At 38.1% G+C, this 17,925-nt stretch overlaps 1 protein-coding gene across 7 annotated transcripts in view; it reads left to right on the forward strand.

Moving 5' to 3' along the window:
• Nucleotides 1-17,925, forward strand: part of dlgap4b (discs, large (Drosophila) homolog-associated protein 4b) — a 144,837-nt gene that overhangs the window by 17,175 nt on the left and 109,737 nt on the right. The gene's annotated exons all lie outside the window — the stretch shown is intronic.

Consider the following 17,925-nt stretch of genomic DNA (forward strand, 5'->3'; position numbering starts at 1 on the left):
CGGATTAACGTTCATTCATGAAAGGGAATATTTATTTATGCGTGAGAAAAATCGTTTCCAGGCAAAGGCTTGACATTTCAAGGAAGACGATATGGAGTTATTGGCTTAGGAAATTCGAATAATTAAAAAAGTAGGACAAAGGGATTTAAATCTGCGTTATATTATTCAGTTTTGAATTGCTAATGGTTCACAACAGGCATCCATGGAGCTACTAGTTAATGTGTTTCGTAACAATTCATTATTGTCGCTTTTCTTATTTCACGTAAAAGAAAAATATTGGGGGAAAAAAACGCTAAAAATATTGAAAAATAATATGCCGGTGTAACATGTTTACTCATTTGGGGTTTCCTACGCTGTAAGAAATCTTTGAATGCACTGGTAACTGTCACGGACCAGGAACAGAGACGTTCGTTTACTCAGCTTTATTGAGAAGGAGGAAAGGGCTTGCACCCACGATCCGATGATCGTCGGTCACGGGTAGCAGATAACTGGGAACGCGGAAGTGGAACTTCCGTGTCGAGCGAAGGCAGTGTCGGGAGCGAGAAAAACAGTTCGATGGCCGGGACGGAGGAGCAAAAACATGAACGGGTCCAGAAAAGTGGTCGGCAACGGGAATCAGACGGAAAACAGGGCAGGATTGAATCGGGAGTCACAAAAGCTTGCCAAGCGTGTAGCGTAGGTTTGCAGACGATCTGACGCTGGTAACCGGGAACCAGGGGGTGTAAAAAGTAGCAAGGAGCCAATCAGCGCCCAGGGCTGTTGGTGCCAAGGAACGGGCACAGGTGCCTCGTATCAGTAAGAGTGAAAGAGGTCACTTTTGGGTTTCCATCAACAACAAGTGAGACAAAATCGCGAAAAAAAATCAACAACATCATTTTATATAGTGCTAACACATTAAAAATTGAAAAGTAAGCATTGCAAAAATGTTGCCCCCCCCTTTCATTTGATACTTTGTACAACCTCCTTTTGCTGTGATCATAGTCTTTTGGTGTGCAAGTTTTTCATATCTTGAAACAAATATTTTCCCATTCTTCCTTACAAAACAGCTCAAAATCTTTAAAGGTGATTGTTTTTGCACGACGCTTTTCAAATCTCTCCACCAATGCTTCATAAGATTGAGGTCTGGACCAGTCCAATGTAGATTTTGCTTTATGTTTAGAATCACTTTCCTGATGGAAGGTGAACCTTCTCAGGTCTGTTGGAGACTCCAACGGATTATCTGCCAGAATAATCCTCTATTTGGCTTCATTCATCTTCCCATCAACTCTAACGATCTTTCCAGTCCCTGCTAAAGAAAAGCAATCCCAGAGCATGATCCTGCCACTACCATGTTTGACAGTGGGGTTGGTGTTTTCAGGGTACTCTTACGCCAAACGTAACACTTTGCATGCAACCAAAATAGTTCCATTTTGGTGTTATCTGACCAGAGCACCTTGATCCACATGTTATTTGTGTCTCTTACGTGGCCTTTTGCAAACGTCAACTGCACCTTTTTATGGTATTTTTCTAGAAAGGGCCTTCTTCTTGCTACTCTTCCATAATGCAGAGAACGATTAAAGGTTGTCTCAGGCTCAGATTTTCCCACCTCAGCTGTGTATTCCTTCTGGTCAATGTGACCATGGGTCTCTTGGTTGCTCCTCTGATTAGTTTTCTCCTGAAAGTTTAGAGGGTGGGCCGGGTCTTGGTAGGTTTACAGTGGTTTCGTGCTCTCCATTTAGCCTGGCGTTTTTTTTTTTTTGTTCTTTATAATGCTGTCTTTTCTCCTCTGAGCACATCTCAGAGCATTTGCATTTAAACTGAGACTTAATGGCACACACTTGTTCTCTGCCACTGTTAGTCATTTAGGTTCACATTGGTTAATTCTAAAATCATCTTTTAGAGTCAGTTGGCTGAGCTTAGAGAACATTTTTGAAACACTTCTCAGTTTTTTTTTGTGGCAAATAAATTTGGTTCCACCTTACCATTATGTCTTACATGTTGTTTGTTCTTGGAAAATATTTTCTTTTTTTAAGTTTGAAGCCTGAAATGTGGCAATATGACAAAAGGTTCTTGGGGGGTCAATACTTGGACTAGGCAAAGTTTAAGATGTGAAAAAGATTTTAAAAAAGAAAAGCACAAAAAATTGTTATAAGTGTTTTCTGCATGACAGTGACACTATGCACAGATAACGTAAATAAACAAAACTACGTAGAAGCATCTGGACATCAATGGGCCACACAAGATCTTTCATATTTTTGCGAAACTCACTTAACCTTCATGTGAGTACTGGATGTGTCACCACTCCGCGATTTAGGGCAGTCCTCGATGTTCGAAAACGACCGAAAAAATGTAGGTCTCCGGTTTCTCGCCGTTTTTGAAATAGGCCAAACGTCGACCTCCTTGCCTGCGACGCTGTCAGAGCTGATAGCGGTTAGCTAGCGCAGAGCAGAAAAGAAATGCTTTTTAAATCTCTGCACAAGAAGCTGCAAATTATTGATGGTGACACCATCTCGAGTTAGCGAAAAAAACACCCACTTTGACTGTCAGTGTTGCCTTTATGGACGAATACATTCACAGAAAAAATGATGAGTAGATAACAATAATAATGAAAAATAATAGAATTACTAATTTTGCATATTTCATGCAACATTAAAGATATATATTCGAAATTGTCATATTCTAAATGCCGTATATAATGTTAGGGGCACATAATTTAGGTCAATAAGAGCCCTGTTCATACCAACGGGACCAATGATTTCATGTGGGAGCTGCAGTACCATAGAAAACCGTTAGAGGAGCTATACATAGGGGTCCGGCTTTCCTGGAGTGTCAAGGTTAACACCCCCGTTCCAGCTGACAGTGGGCATAATATTAGGAGAGGCGTTTGTATTAATGTATGTAAAAGATAAAATGATATGATAAGTAAAGATAACGAAATAGTAAGAAAATAGAAAAAAATGATAAACGGGGGCGCAGTGGTTAGCGCGTGTGCGGCACAGTTCTAAGTTCTTGGGAACCTCCTGTGTGGGTTCAAATCAAGCTACCGGACTTCCTGTGCGGAGTTTGTATGTTCTCCCCGTGCTTGCGTCGGTGTCCTCCGGGCACTCCGGTTTCCTCCCACATTCCAAAGACATGCATTGCAGGTGGATTTGCCGGCCAAATTGTCCCTACGTGTGAATTAGCGAGTGAGTTGTCTGTCCCTGTGTGCCCTGCGATTGGCTGGCAACCAGTTCAGGGTGTCCTCTGCCCACTGCCCGATGATTGCTGGGATGGGCTCCAGCACCCCCGCGACCCTACTGAGGATAAGCGGTGCAGCTAATGAGATGAGATGGAGATGAGAGACAATAAAATTCAATTTTTCATACAATAACAAATGATTTTATTTGAAATAAATAGGATTGTAAATATCTATAATGTATATGTGTGTATGTAATATAAAAATAATTCCAGTCAAGTCATGTTTATTTGTATAGCCCTTTATCACAAGGAGTCTCAAAGGGCTGCATGGACCATAGATTATTGCAAACTGCAGACTACACCATCCTCCGATCTAAATAAGCAAGAAAACATTCCAGGGGCAAGAAGATTTTCACAAGTGAAAGGTTTAAAATCAGTTTTATTTTTACACACCATCACCCTCTCTGCATCCACCTGATAACTCCACTGTACCAGCTCATATCACATCACACACACACACACATATATATATATATATATATATATATATATATATATATATATATATATATATATATATATATATATATACATATATATATATATATATATATATATTTATTGCTGGGATGGGCTCCAGCACCCCCGCGACCCTACTAAGGATAAGCGGTACGGCTAATGAGATGATATATATATATATATATATATATATATATATATATATATATATATATATATATATATAAAAATGTTATTCAAATTATCAATAGCTGGAATACTTTGGGGCAGCATAACGGTGCTGTGGTTAGTGCTTGTGCGGCACAGTTCTGAGGTCATGAGGTCGAACCTTCCTATGTGGAGTTTACATGTTCTCCCCGTGCTTGCGTGGGTTTCCTCCGGGCACTCCGGTTTCCTCCCACGTTCCAAAAATATGCGTTTCAGGTTAATTGGGTGGTCCAAATTGTCCATAGGTGTGAATGAGCGAGTGAATCGTCCGTCCCTGTGTGGCTGGCAACCAGTTCAGGGTGTCCCCTGCCCACTGCCTGAACTTAACAGTACTCAAGCGGATGCGATCCATTATCTTCAATCTAATTTTGCTGCGAGCGAGGACCAAAATAAGGCACTGTTGTCAATAGGTGTGTCTTTAAGCCCGCTAAAAGTAAAATTCACTGTTGTGGCTGAGATCCATTATCCTTGGTCAACTATTTCTAGCATAGTTTTTTTGCTGCTGAAGGATGCTATAGTGGCCTGCCTAAAATGAACTGCACTGTTATGTGCATTATTCAATATCCGAAGTTGAATATTGCTGAGAGTGGGGGCAGGCAGAGAACATTTTAGCCGGGCCTGGCTGCTCTTTTTTTGCTGTTACTGTATTTCTGCCTAAAATGAACTGGACTTATGTGGCCGAAATCCATTAACCCCAATTCCATATGGCTTGAAGTGGGTAATAGTAGAAAGCCATTTTAGGTGTGTACTGGCCCGCCTAAAATGAGATACATGGTTGTGGCCATAATCCATTATCTACAGTAGACTATTGCTGAGAGAAAGGACTGGCAGAGCGAATTTTGGGGGGTTCAGGCCACTGAACTGTGCCATTTTTTTTCCTGCCGGTAATCCGTCATCCCAGTCGATTGATGCTGAGTGGGGGCCGGCAGAGGACAATTTTGTTGGACCAGGTTGCTCTTTTCTTTTTTTCCTGTTCCTTTACTTCTGTCTAAAATGAACTGCATATGTACAGCCAAGATCCATTGTCCCTAATCCTATATTGCTCTGAGTGGTAACCAGCACAAGGCACTTTTAGCTGTGTTCTTGCGCGTCTAAAAAAGCACAGTTGTGACCGCAATCCATAACACTGAAACGTACCTTTGTGGCCTGCCAAATAAACTGTTCTCATTTGACTGCAATCCATTATCCCCAGGCGAATATTACTGAGAACAGGGACTGAGAGAGCAAAATTGTGTCATGCGTAAGGAATTTTTGTTGTGGTTGTGCTTTCCACATAAAATGCAACAGCACCCACGCAGCCAGGATCCATTATCCCCTGTTGATCAAGGGGGGAGCCTACTCTGCTTATCTCGGCATATCGCAGGGGGTTCTGGTCCCTATTAACCACAATAAAGGAGGGATTACTTGATATATTTATTATATGTAGTATACTAAAGCAAAACTATGCCATACCATGTATTTTATGTCTTAGTACACGGTGTCAGACGCATATATGTGCAAAATATTTGCGCTTTGTGTTTGTGTCACACAGCTGTTCTCCATCCGTGTCACGTGAGGAGCTCCCCGCCGAGACGGAGCTGCTTAGCATTTTAGCTCCTTAGCATTTTGCTCACTCTGTAGAGTGTCACCGTATCAGCACAGCTAGCGGTAGAACCGCAGGATGCTTCACCGTGATTGGCCACGGGCCGGCACGGTAACCTTGAAATCAGAGCCGTAAAATGTCTTTTGATGACAAAAATAAATGAATTGTCTCTCTCGTTCTTTCTCTTTCTCACATTCTCTCTCTTTTTCTTCCATTCTCTATTTCTATCTGTTTATTTCTCTTTCTGTCTCTCTCTTTCTGTACATCCTTTTTATATATATTTTCTCCCTCCTCTCTCTTTTCTCTCAAATATATTTTTCTTTTTCTCTCTTTGTCAGTCATTCTCTGTTGTTCTTTTTCTTCCACCTTCTGCTTCATTCTTTCTTTCAGTCCCTCTCTCATTCGTTCCTCCTTTTTCTCATTCTAATACCCTCTTTCATTCTTTTAGCCTATCTTGTTTATATAGCCCTTATTATTTATTTCACTCACTCATTTTCTCTTTATCACTCTCATTCTCTCTTTATCACTCTCATTCTCTCTCTTTCATTTTCTATTTCTCCTCTCTCATTCGTTCTGTATCTCTCATTTTTTCCCAATTTCACATTTCTCCTCTCATTCTTTCTTGGTTTCTCACTCTCACCTTTCTTTGTTTTATCTCTCATTGTATTTTCTCACTCTGTCTTTCTCCTATCTATCATTCCTTCTTTCTTTCACTCGTTATTTATTTCATGCTCATTCTTTTTCCCTCGTTTTATAACTTTTCTCCCTCCTATTTCTCCTTCTCTTTCCCTTTCTCTCTCTTTCTTACTCTTGTATTCTTTTTCCCTCCATTCTTTCAGTCATTCTCTCTCATCCTATCTATTTTTCTCTTATTCTTTTTCTCTCCCATTCTTTCACTTTCTCTTACTTTATCTTTCTCTCATTATTTTGATGTCTCTGGCTTTGTTTCTTTCTTTGTTTCTTTGTTTCTTTGTTTTTTTCCTTCTTTCTGTCGTTCCTTTGTTATTTTGTTCTTTTGTTCTGATGATCTTTCTTTCACTCTTTCTTTTGTTCCGTCGTTCTTTCATCCTGTTGTTCTGTCGTTTTGTCCTTCTGTCGTTCTTTCTTTCTTTTGTTCTTTCTTTCATTCAGTCGTTCTTTTATTCTGTCGTTATTTCATTCTTTTGTTCTTTGTTCTTTCGTTCTTTCTTTTGTTCTTTCTTTCCTTTGTTCTTCCTTTTGTTCTTTTGTTCCTTCTTTCATTCTTTTTTTCTTTCGATCTGTCGTTCTTTCTTTCGTTCTGTTGTTCTTTCATTCTGTCGTTCTTTCTTTCGTTCTGTCATTCTCCCCTTACTTGTAGAGTTTCAGTGTGCTCACACTGAAATATTCGACGTTTTTTTCGTACTGTGCACGCCTGAATAAGCCGCGCATGCTAATAATGTGTAAATGATGCAGAGTACTGCAACAAGACGTTCTATCTCCATCCTGGCATATAAAGCAGGAGAAGCTCTCTGACAAATATTCCGATTCAAGCTGTAGGAGGATTTGCCCCTTCCTGATTTCCGTGTGTTTTTGCATATTTATCACTCACAAAGGTTTACGATCATCAAACCAATGATATTATTACTTATAAACAATGCGAGGAAATACAAAGGCACTTTTAAAATGATGATTCCATTTATTAAGGCACAACAAAATCTATTTTTATCCGACCCTACGTGAAAAGTGCAAATTACAATATAACTGCGCCGAAGCACCATTTTGGGGAAAGTGAAATTCTACAGGGCACACCCAACATTGACTGGTACGACCTGTGTTAAATCAAGAAATCGCTTAAACTGAATCTGTGAGACAGAGTAAGTAGGCTACAAAATCTCAACAGCACAATACAAACAGATTGCAGAAGGAATTACGAAATAAATCAATGACTGAAATCTATCAGCCCAGAAAAAGTCAAAAAGCCATTTCCAAGGTTGTATGGCCCTAGCATACTACTGTCAATGCCATTATCCACAAATTGAGAAAAGTGGCAAACCTTCTCAGGAGTGGTCGACCAACTAAGATTACTTAAAGAGTGTGACCACTGCATATCCAAGAGTTTATAAAATAACCTCAAAAACATCAAAGGAACTGCAAGCCTTGCTGGCCTCAGTCAGGGTTAATGCCATGACTCCATTATAAAAAAACACTGGCCAAAAAGGGCATCCCAGTCGAAAAAAAACCCTGCTGTCCCAAAGAGTCGTCTTACATTTGCCAAAGCACATCTTGATTATCCTCAAGATCTTTGGTGAAACATTCCGTGGGCTAATGAGTCAAAACCATTTGGAAGTTGTGCCGCCTGTTACATCTGGTGTAAAAATGACAAGGCATTTGACAAAAAGAACATGATGCCAACAGTAAAGCATGGTTGTGGCAGCGTGATGGTCTGGGGATGCTTTGCTGCCCCAGGACCATTACAACTTGCTGTGGCTGACATAATAATGAATCCTGTTTTTTTTTAGAAGATCCTGAAGGAGAATGTTTGGCTATCAGTTGGTGCCTTCAAACTTAAGCGCTTTTGGATCATGCAGCAGGACAAAGATCCAAAACAATTCACAGGGTCCACCTCTGAATGACTCAAAAGAGACAAAATGAAGGTTCTGGAGTGGCCAAAGACAAAGTCCCGATTTATATCCAATTGAGATGCTGTGATGTGACCTTAATTAAAGAGTTCATGTCAATACCAGAACGGAGACAGGACCCACGTTACGGTTCTCTCAGTGTTATTGGAAGAAAGGAGAGGGTTGCACCCACGATCCGATGATAGCTGGTCGCGGGAAGCAGGTCACTCTGAACTCGGAAGTGCGACCTCCGTGGCAAGCGATGGCGGTGTCGGGAACGGAAAAAAGGGTCATTAGAGCAAAAAACTTGGTCGGGATCAGAAACGAGTCGAAGCCGGGGAACAGATAGGAACAACAACAGGTGTGAGTCAGGGTCGAAAAAAAGCTTGCCTAGAGTAAGCTGAGGTTCGCAGACGGACTGACAACAGGTTACAGAAAGGAGTGGGTTTAAATAGGAACCGGGAGCCAATCAGAGTCCGAGGCAGTTGGCGCCAAATGAGCGGGCACAGGTGCTTCGCATCAGTAATCATGACAGTTCATGCTAGAAAACCCTTCCAATAAGGCAGCTTGGAAAACATTTTGCAAAGAGTGGGCCAATATTCCTTCACAGTTGTGAAAAATTCTTTACCATTCATCATTAATGTTTGATTTCTGTTATCGCTGGTAAAAATGGCTCAACTGGCTATTAGGTGGGCAATTACTTAGGTTTTAAATTTGTTTTGTGCCTTGATAAACAAAATCAACAACATTTTGCCTTTACCGTGGGTTCTCTCTGTGTGATATCAAAAGTGGTTTGATGATCTGAAACCGCTGTGAGTGATAAATATGCAAAAATGACCGAAATAGGGACACATATTCACGACACTGTACATTTCCATACATTTGGAATTGCTAATTTAGACGGGCAGCTACGAGTGTCCCCGCCTACGGCCGCGCTAGTGACGCATTGCAGGCCCGATTTCTCGGCTGGGCCAGAATCCCGTCTTTTGTCCTCAAAGTTATGCCCGTACCGCAACTATACAACGTTCCATTGTCTCCTTTATAACTGCTCTAACAATGGCACCTTTCTCTTTCAATTCGCCCGAGGAGTAAATAAAACTTGCGGTAAAAGCAAACGGTCTTTAATCAAGCGTATTGAGATGGTTTCCCGAGATTAAAAAGCCCATGAATCGGAAGGTGGGTAGACCCAGGCCACTTGACGCCCGGAGTGTCGAAGCGTCCTGTAAAATCCCAAGAAATTAGCATTAGCGATGAGGTTTTTTTGGGAAGTATCTGCCCGAAGGGGCTTTGGGAGTCTAACTGTAACCGGGGTAGATATTTACGTCCACCACAAGGAGGAAAAATAAACAAAGGCAACGGGGAAGTTTGGAGGGACCTGCCACTCAATCTTTCATAGTCAAAACCCAAAAACAATAAACATACATTTTAATTACCATTACTTTATAAGTATCATGTATCTATTCCTACTATTAAATTGTTTTTCGTATTGTATATGTCAAGGTTAAAACTCGAGATTGTAGTAGAAAGACGAAAAGAACACACTCTGAGTCGGAAACTTTTTTTTGATAGCCCCTTCCATCGGAGGTGCGTGCTCATAGGATAGACTTAAGGAAGAAGAACACGCTTTTCCTTCTTCAGGAAGCTCATTTATTGTAAAACACAAGAAACTACACATCTGATTGGTTTATATGAACACAGGAAATGAATCTGATTGGTTTAGACAGGAATCACATATTGAAATGCAGTGTATAATGTTGGTCGCTAAATGGCGTGCGAGTATAATAAATGAGCAATTGGGATAGTGAAACTTTGTAAACACAATGTGTCTCAGAAGAATGGAATTTGGGAGGCAAAGCCAACTTTTATTAACCAGATAGCAGGCCTCATGGTGGCTTTCAAGTTGTAGCTTTTTAATCAGTGGCACATCTCTTGGTGCCTGAGAACTTATTCTCCTAACCTAGAAGGTGTTTGCGAAATCACAAAACCACACATTAATTGGGCACTATAGAAATATAAACGTATAAAGATATAAGAGTATAAAATATAGTATAAAAGGCACATTTAGACCATAATTTATCTTACAGTAAGTACATAAGTATATAAAATATATATAATATATATGTGTATTCCAGTATATTAACCTATTTTTAAATGCTCATACTTTTTCAAGTATTGTTTTTTTTTTTTCAAAATTAATTTAGTTAATTTAAGTAATTTTAAAGATAATAATACAAAATATTATAATAGATACATAGCTAAACAACTCAATTATTAAAATAACATAATTAAATATTGGTAAAAAAAAAAAAAAATATATATATATATATATATATATATATATATATATATATATATATATATATATATATATATATATATATATATATATATATATATATATATATATATATATATATATATATATATATATACAGTGCATCCGGAAAGTATTCACAGCGCTTCACTTTTTCCACATTTTGTTATGTTACAGCCTAATTCCAAATTGTATTAATTTAATCTCTTATCTCAAAATTCTACACAAAATACTCCATTATGACAATGTGAAAAGTTTTTTTTTTTTACTTTTTTTTAATTTATTAGAAATAGAAAACTAAGAAATCACATTTACATAAGTATTCACAGCCTTTGCCATGAAGCTCAAAATTGAGCTCAGGTGCATCTTTTTTCCACTGATCATCCTTGAGATCTTTCTACAGCTTAATTGGAGTCCACCTGCAGTAAATTCAGTTGATTGGACATGATTTGGAAAGGCACACACCTGTCTATATAAGGTCCCACAGTTGAGTGTGCATGTCAGAGCACAAACACCAAGCATGAAGTCAAAAGAACTGTCTGTAGACCTGCGAGACAGGATTGTCTTGAGGCACAAATCTGGGGAAGGATACAGAAAAATTTCTGCTGCTTTGAAAGTCCCAATAAGCACAGTGGCCTCCATTATTTGTAAATGGAAGACATTTGGAACCACCAGGACTCTTCCTAGAGCTGGCCGGCCTTCTAAACTGAGCGATCGGGGAAGAAGGGCCTTAGTCAGGGAGGTGACCAAGAACCCGATGGTCACTCTGTCAGAGCTCCAGCGTTCCTCTGTGGAGAGAGGAGAGCCTTCCAGAAGAACAACCATCTCTGCAGCAATCCACCAATCAGGCCTGTATGGTAGAGTGGCCAGACGAAAGCCACCCCTTAGTAAAAGGAACATGGAAGCCCGTCTGGAATTTGCCAAAAAGCACCTGAATGACTCTCAGACCATGAGAAACAAAATTCTCTGGTCTGATGAGACAAAGATTGAACTCTTTGGTGTGAATGCCAGGCGCCATGTTTGGAGGAAACCAGGCACCGCTCATCACCAGGCCAATACCATCCCTACAGTGAAGCATGGTGGTGGCAGCATCATGCTGTGGGGATGTTTTTCAGCAGCAGGAACTGGCAGACTAGTCAGAATAGAAGGAAAAATGAATGCAGCAATATATAGAGATATCCTGGATGAAAACCTGCTCCAGAGCGCTCTTGACCTCAGGCTGGGGCGAAGGTTCATTTTTCAGCACGACCCAAAGCACACAGCCAAGATCTCAAAAGATTGGCTTCAGAATGTCCTGGAGTGGCCCAGCCAGAGTCCAGACTTGAATCCGATCAAACATCTCTGGAGAGATCTGAAAATGTGATTTCTTAGTTTTCTATTTTTAATAAATTCAAAAAAAGTTAAAAAAAAAAAAACTTTTTCACATTGTCATAATGGAGTATTTTGTGTAAAATTTTGAGATAAGAGATTGAATTAATAGAATTTGGAATGAGGCTGTAACATAACAAAATGTGGAAAAAGTGAAGCGCTGTGAATACTTTCCGGATGCACTGTATATATATATATATATATATATATATATATATATATATACTTTTTTGGACCGATGGATCTTGGGACCACTAGTCTTTTATACTTTTTTGGACTGATGGAAAAAAACCTAGGAAAATGAAATATATTATATTTTGGTTAAATATCATTATTATTGTGACTTTCATTTTTATTATTTTAGTTTTTTTTTTTAATGTATATACTTTTTCCCAGTGGTAAATATGACATTTGATGAAAAAATAACCTGAAATGCTTAAAATAAAAATATTTAATATCGGTTAAAATATTATGACATCTTTAAAAATATTTTTTACTTCAACTGTTTAATTTGTATCTGAAAAAAACTTAAAACAATATTAAATATATATATATCAATTTTTTACTTTTCCTTTTATGTATATTTTTTCCCATTTGGTAAAAAATAATATTGGAAACATAACTTACCGGTAAATGGTTGAAATAAAAATGTTAAATACTGGTAAATATTTTCATATATTGTTTTTATTTAAATTATTTTTTTCATACATTTTTCCAATTATGAGTAATTGACAAATAACCTAAATGGTTAAAATAACACATGCTTGTTAAAATGTAATTTTTTTTAAATAAAATTTAATTTTGATTGTTTTATTTTGATTGTATACATTTTGTCCCAGTAATGAGTAACTCATTTGAAAACACTGAAATTGATGAGATATTTGTGAAAATGTTACATATAATTAGTTTTTATCTTTATAAATGTTTATTTTTATATATTTTTTCCTGATCGATGACGAAGTAATTTTAGAAAATTAGGCTAACAGTGAAATTATATTAAATATTGGTTAAAATATCATTACGATTGCGATTTGTATTTTCATTTTTTTGAACTTTTGTTTTTAAATTTACGATATATTCTTGTTTCCCAATGATGAGTATATATGTAATTTTGTATGAATAAAATACTTAAAATAAAAATATTAAAAGTTAGCTGAAATATTTTTGGGATATTATTAATTAAAAATATACTTTAATTGTTTAATTTTCATAATCTCCCAATGATGAGTAAGTATGTACAAAAGACTTAAAATATTCGAAATATGAAATATCTCTTAATTATGATTCATTTATTTTTCCTATATTTTTTATTTTGTATATATTAAAAAAATCCCATTGTAGTGAGAGTTATTTCGGAAATAAAAATGTTAAATACTGGTTATTATTTTTGTATTGCTTTTATATAATTTATTTCCAAATTTGGGTAATCAAAAAACAATAACTTCAATGGTTGAAATAAAATATTTATATTGGTTAAAATATATTTTTTTAATTAATATATTATTATTTTTCCCCCAAAGATTAGTAACTAATAGAAAAACTAAACTGTTACATTTAAAACCAAATTATTTTGGTTTGTTTTTGTACTTTTGTCACGATTGAATTTTTAACCACCTAATGTTTTTGTTGGAGGTCAACATGAGCTTATTTTTTCTTTAATTCCAATTCCAAATAACAATCGAAAAGGACATCTCTGTTGATACGTGCAATTAAATAACGACAATTCAAAATTGTAGGACAGCTCTCGCTCAAAGTCAGATGGTATTTTCCTCGGTTTTTCGAATTCCTCCCGACCTTGAACGGGATCATCTGTGAAGCGAATTCGCAGGATGGATTAGAGTTGTGTTTTTAATGGAGCGGCCATTTTTTTGCTATCACACTGTTTTCTCAATCCGTTGTGAGGTGTCGCCGGCGATTTTTCAACACGTAGTTTGTTATCGCGTCAGGGAAACACTGTCGGTCATTGAAGGTTGTCACATTTTTACTCATTAGCGACACATCTGCACAAAAATGGAACTGCAGCCTTCTCAAAACCCAGTTTGCTAAAGCTGGTGGTTCACAAATTCACGACTCGAGTTAACTTAAAGGTACATTGTGAAATATTTCTCCTCGATGACAATGTATTGTCCAATGCGAATGAAAAGCAGTGCCACAGAGCACAGCGTAGCAGCAAGAAGGCGGCGACTGCTAGGTGTGGATTCCACTGTGTAGAACAACTTTCTCCACCTATAAATATGTATAAAAATTAACATTGGGGTGATAGTTCATCTAGCTTTGCATTTTAAATGTTTTTTACTGAATGAAATTTATTTTTGTACCACCAGAGGCACTAAAAATATTACACAATGTCCCTTTAATAAAAACAAAAAAATCTGTAGTCTGTAGTTCAGCATTGTTTTCTTTTTTCTGAGTTTAAGTTACTGTGATGTTATTTACTGGTGACAGGAAGTAGAAATGGGACACTTTCTGATAAGCAAAAAAAAGGTTTTCTCATTTAATTTAATTTATTTTTATTTTTAAAAGTATTTCTGAAGATATATTGGAAAATCAAAATGGTCTGATATGGCAGAATAATTCCTAAAAGGTCTTGCTGCTTGCCGTGGCCCGGGTTTTTGTTTGCATTAAACAACAGTGCCGTCTAGTGGGGCTTTCAAACAACAATTATTTTGAAAACCATGTATAAGTTTTTATTATAAATATTTTACAAATAAACAAAAATGAAAATATACAAACAATATATCAAAATGACAAATGTTAAAAATGAAGAGAAAAAATGGGGCACTTATTTACTACTGTACTGCTTTTAACTAAGTGTGTGCCTTTCAAGTGTCAACCTCAATGTTTCGGCAATCGATTTTGTGTGTATCAAGTTTGCCGTTTCCATGGAAGTCCTTTTTGTCAAGGTCACCTTCAAAAAAGAAGCATGAAAGTGTCACGGTTGCCATGGCGCCCAATTGGCCCCGCTTGTGTGGCACCAGTTGTGGCTTATTGACAGATTGGCTTCCCTTCTATCTGAGCTCAGTGCTCTCACTCTTCCTTTGTCAGTCCGTCAACGAACCTCTGCCCCGCAAGATGTGGGTTCTGACTGAGTCCTGTTTTCCTGTTGGTATATCCCGTCCGGTATTGTTCCCGTATATTTTGTCCTGTTCAATATCGTTTTCCAGTTTCGTTCCTGTCTAGTTTGTCCTGTTTATTTTGATATCCTGTTTCATTATCAATCCTGTCTGTCATGTCCTGTCCGGTATCGACCCCAACTGTACGATATCTGCTCGGGCAATTGGAATCGATCTCGTCGGTCTCTAGCTTCCTTTATTTCCACGTCGGACCACTGTCTAACGTGCATGACTCCCCATTTCCCGTAAAATAAAAGGCTTGTGTGAGAACGTCACGCGTTTGGGTCCTGATCCTGTTACGGTTAATAACAGAAAGGTCATCTTGAAGATAAAACAGTCAAGCACAAGTGACTAAACTAAGAAAAAGTCTAAAAACGTTTAGAATACAATTTTTAAACGAAAATATTACAAAAAAAGAGAATAATTTTAAGGGATATCAAAATTTTTTTACATGGGTCAAAATATCACTTAAAATAAGAACATTTTCTAAGAACACTAAGACCTTATTGGATAATTATTTATAGGTTTTAATCATGAACATTTCACAAATAAACAAAAAAATATACAATAAACAAATATAAAAATGAAAATATACAAAGAATATATCAAAAATGAAAAAATGGCGCATTTATTTAGTATTGTATTGCATTGAAATCATGTGGTGCCTTTTCAAGTGTCAACCTGAATGTGTATTTTTCAAGGTCACCTTCAAAAAATAACGTGAAAGGTCACCTTGAGAATAGTGCAAAAACAGTCAAACACAAGTGACTGAAATAAGAAGAAAATCTAAAAAGTACTTAGAATATTATTTTTAAAACAAAAATATTACAAAAATATAATATAAGATTTCATGATCAAAATTTCACAAATAAAACATTTTGAAAAGAAATATGCGAAAAATGAGAAAAAATAGGTGCACTAAATCAGTATCGTTTTTCATTGCAATCATTTTGCGCCTATGAAGTATTAACCTGCGCGTTTCGGCATCCTATTTACTCTGTATCAAGTTTGCCGTTTCCATGGCAATCCTTTTTGTCAAGGTCACCTTCAAAAAAGAAGCGTGAAGGGTCACCTTGAAGATAGAACAAATACAGCCATCCCAGAGTTTCCAAGTCAAATGTGAGGAAAGCGAGATGAAAGGGAAACCTAGAAAGCGGACGGGGGGAAAGGGGTGGAAGGGGGGCGGTCGTGAAATAAGCATCCTCGGTTGCTAACGGAGACGAAAGGCGTTCCGGACGACAGGGTTTGACTCCCTTCTCGCCGACTCTCCTACCCGACCCCCCACCGAGCCGGCCTTCGCCGGGCTGCCATCAATATTTCAAGGCTTTTCCCCCTCCGTGGGGTCCTGGCGGCGCTCGGGGTAGCACAAACGCTGGCTATGGAGACGGAAGTCAACAGAAAATGGGACCGCGGGTGAGAGAAATGATGCATCCCAGAATAATCGGTTTTTTTTTGCATATTAATATCGTCCTTTTTTGTTCATTTGTTGGCTGACTGGTGCACGGTTGCTACGACGACGGCTATTGACATAGGAGCGGTTAGGACAGGACTAGGTCGACTTTTTGATTGATTAGAGCCCAGTGCGCCTCCTGTCCAACAGGGGGCGCCGAGCTGTACCTTATTATCCCCCACCTGTAAAGGAGCTTTTAAAAGGACCATAACAGTATTATACAATATTAAAATGTTTATACTTTTGTCTTTGAAGGCTATGCTTTTATTTTGAAGGGTGTCTTGGCAAAGCGAGCGTTTTAGAGTCTATATCGGCAATCGATGAGCAAAACAAACACGTTTTAGCAAACTTTACAGGAAACTGTGAGTTTTGTGAAGAAGGGACAAAAATGTTCATGAGATGAACAAAACAACAGTTGAAACAGCTTTTCGACCATCGTTCCGCCAGGTCGCTACGCCACCCTGTATAAGGATATTTCGGACATTTTTATTCCACTGTCACGCCAGGTTTGTTTTCTTTTGTTTCTGGTTTTGTGTTTGGACATTTGTGAGTGGTTGAGTGCTTGTTTGTTGCGTTAGTCCTTGCATTTCCGTTATTGTCTGTGGCAGACATGGGACCAAGTCACACATGTGCAAGTCTCAAGTAAGTCTCAAGTCTTCACCTTCAAGTCCCAAGTAAGTCCCAAGTATTTTTTTCTTGGGCAAGTCAAGTCACAAGTCAAGTCCCGAGTCTTAGATTGCCAAGTCCAAGTCAAGTCACAAGTCATAAAAACAGCGACTCGAGTCGACTCGAGTCCAAGTCACTAAGTCTCAAGTCCCCATGTCTGGTCTGTGGTCTTGTTTTTTTCAGGTTTGGTTTTGTCTGTTGTTGTTTTGTGAACCCTTGTTCGTTTGTTACTTTGTACCTCCTTTTGCCATTCTTTTTGAGCACCCCTGCCTCCGGTTACTACTTCCCCCACATGGGTCCATCACCCCACAAAATGTAACACACATTCCTTTATTTCCGTAGTGCAGTGGTGAGCAAATTCGCCTAACATATATACCAGTATACATACCCATTTTAGTCATTTTTAGACTGTAATATTTCCGTAGACACAAAACAAAAATTGCAGATAATTGTTGTAACATACTGTAGCAGAAACAATATGCTAAATAATTTAATGAATAATTTAGCTTCTTTTAAGGAGGAATATTCTCATTTAGTTAAAAAAAAAAAAAAAAATATATTCAAACAACACAAAAAAAGTGATCCATTAAACCCAAACACATATTGCTGCGAGTGGGAGCTGGCAAGGACACTTTTGTCAGTCCTGGAGAATCTTTTTTTGCCGTTCTGTACATCAAAAAGTGAACTGCACCCATACGGTCGTGATCCCTTATTCCCACACACATAATGCTGCAAGCGGGGGCCTGCAAAGCATATTTTTGTTGTGCAAGGCAGCTCTTTTATGGTGCTCTTTCCACCAAAAAGTGAACTGCACTCGTGCAGCCGTGCCATGATCCGTTATCCCCAATCTGATGCAGTAAGGCTGGCAGAGTGTGATTTTTTGCCGTTCTATCTGCTGCAATATATTATGCTTAAACCCATACTGCTGCAAGCAAGTACCGGCACAAGGCACTTTTGTCGGGATCCATACC

This window comes from Urocampus carinirostris, chromosome 6 (genome assembly GCF_059441175.1).
Source record: "Urocampus carinirostris isolate Australia breed hairy pipefish chromosome 6, RoL_Ucar_1.0, whole genome shotgun sequence".
Taxonomy (NCBI): Eukaryota; Metazoa; Chordata; class Actinopteri; order Syngnathiformes; family Syngnathidae; genus Urocampus; species Urocampus carinirostris.